Here is a 2647-nt window from a genome sequence, read left to right on the forward strand (position 1 = left end):
AAAGGCAAAAATTGGGCACTTAAAATTATTTTCTATTCATTGGCTAAATTTGTAAGTTTTTGTGATGGAACTTGGATTTTTTGTGCCTAGAAAAATAATTATAGTGAATAACTTGGATAGGAGAATAGAATGCAAGTATAAGCTCTCACTTATATTTTATCTGTCCCATTTATCTTTTTAAGCCTGCTAAGCAGACATTCCAAATATGGGAACAAATGCACAAACACATACACAGAGACATACAGATAAGAATATGAAATTCTATTTAGAAAAAGGTTGGGGTTTATAAAAAGAACTTGTACAATTTTTAAGCAAATGATATTAAAGGAAACTTTTAGCCTACATTTATATCTCCCTGAAGAGTGGGAGAGAAAGAATAATGAGTTTTATCCAATAGAGTGATTGTAGGGACATTCTTGTAGATATAGATAATCATACTGAAGTTCCTGGGAATTGTGGGACTCAGATCATGACATATCAGTGCAAGAGGGGTAGTTGAATGCTAATATGGTAGTAGATTGATACTGTCTAAATTTATTAGTTCTGTAAGTAATAACAAGTGTGTTTTTATAAGTATTTACTGGATATTTATTCCCATGTATTTCTGGGAATAGATTGAGCTAATTATATCTGGGAATATATATATATCAGTAGTGAGCACTAGGTATAATAGAATGGAGTTGTGATATATGTAAATCTATGAACAATATATAATTAGGGAAAAAATGGAGATCAGCAATTCTTTTATAATTTGTCATTCTGTCCTCACTAGTCTTTTAATTCTTTGAGATAGATGCAACTCTTTTGATCATGTCTTTGAAAGCTTGTACCACTTGCTTGTTCCTCAGAGTATAAATAAAGGGATTCATCACTGGGGCAACTGAAGTGGTAAGCACTGACACCACCTTATTAATAGCAACCCCTTCTTTTTCATGAGGTTTGATATAGATAAAGATGCAGCTTCCATAAGTAATAGAAACCACAATTATATGGGAAGAACAAGTAGAAAAAGCCTTTTTCCTTTGCTGGACAGAAGGAAATCTGAGAATGGTCCTAATGATGTATGTGTAGGACAGAATTACACACACCAAGGTGAAAATGAGGTCAACACAGCCAGGACCAAGACAAATCGCTCGATAAACTCTGTGTCTGAGCAGGTAATCTTCAGGATGGGAGCAGCATCACAGCCAAAGTGATCTATGACATTGGAGTCACAAAACTCGAGCTTGAAGCCCATGATATAGGGTGGGAGGACGATGAGCAGAGCTAACATATAACATCCAATAAGGAACTTGATGCAGACCCTGTTGTTCATGATGGTCATGTAATGCAGGGGTTTGCAGATGGCCACATAGCGGTCATAGGACATGGCTGTGAGGAGGAAAAATTCAGTCACACCCAATATGACAACAAAAAATAATTGAGTGGCACATGCATCGTAGGTAACGGTATTGTCCCCAGATGCCATTGTGTAGAGGAATCTAGGAATGCAGACAGTGGTAAAGAACACTTCCAAGATGGAGAAATTCTGGAGGAAAAAATACATGGGTGTTTTAAGGTGGGAATCCACCAACGTGAGGCTGATAATGGTCAGATTCCCTACAACACTCAACAAGTAGGTTAGAAATAGAAAAATAAAAAGCAGAATCTGTAGATGTGGGTCATTTGTTAATCCCACCAAGATGAATGTTGTTATTGCTGTATAATTTTTCATCACCGATTCCTGACTATGGCCTTGTCTGTGTGTAAAAATAAGAGAGACATTAGGTCAGAGAGACTGTCAGCTCAAGTTAGCAGTGGGTTGAGGTGAAGATGTTAGATAAGCCAAGATTTGATTTTGTCACCTGTTAATGAATGTTATTGCTGTGGTAGTTGATTGATAAACACTTCTACTGGACTTTCACGGTTGAACATTATACTGGATACCAGCCAGAAGGCTCTTATTAAAGATTTTTAATATCGTGATGTAGTATTAAGACAATAGTAAAAGGATTCTTTGACAACCCCAGAAATGAGGTTATTTTATGTTATCTATGTTAATGAACAGAAAAGCCCTATCGTAAAAATATTCATGGTTTGTAATTTCATGACAATAACTCAAGGTTTGCTTGTCATTTTGGTTGCATGTGAAGCGAACAGGACTGCCAATAGTTAAGGTTGTGAAGTTAAATTTTTTGTCCTCTCAGTCTCTGCTTGCTACTCACTGTGATAATCCACATTCTCCTCTAAAGTACTTCATGCCCTTCTGCTTTCTTCTCTTCATACATTACACAAAAACACTCTTGCAAGTCCATTCTAAAGACAGAACCAGAGTGATCTTTTAAAACCATGCATGAGGGGCACCTGACTGGCTCAGTAAGTAAAGTAGGACTCTTGATCTTGAGACTGTGAGTTCAAATTCTACATTGTAGAGCTCACTTAAGAAAAAAAAAACCAAACAAACAAACCAGGAATTAGATCCATTTCTGTGTTTAAAGCCACTGAATAGGATTTCATTTCCTGTGGAATAAAATTCAATCCCCTTAGTCTGTTTTATATGGTTCTTTATGATTTCATGGCTGTATAATTCTAATTCATCTCTTGCTTATCCCGCTGTATTGGTCTTCAGTTCCTTGAAGATGTCAAGTTTTTCCCACTCCAGGGCTTT

General features: G+C 36.4%; 1 pseudogene; it reads right to left on the bottom strand.

Moving 5' to 3' along the window:
• Positions 1-776: 776 nt before the first annotated feature.
• On the bottom strand, positions 777-1714 carry LOC140609988 (olfactory receptor 6C2-like; annotated as a pseudogene).
• Between the last annotated feature and the right edge of the window lie 933 nt (positions 1715-2647).

The sequence above is a fragment of the Canis lupus genome, chromosome 2 (assembly GCF_048164855.1).
Source record: "Canis lupus baileyi chromosome 2, mCanLup2.hap1, whole genome shotgun sequence".
NCBI classification, from domain to species: domain Eukaryota; kingdom Metazoa; phylum Chordata; class Mammalia; order Carnivora; family Canidae; genus Canis; species Canis lupus.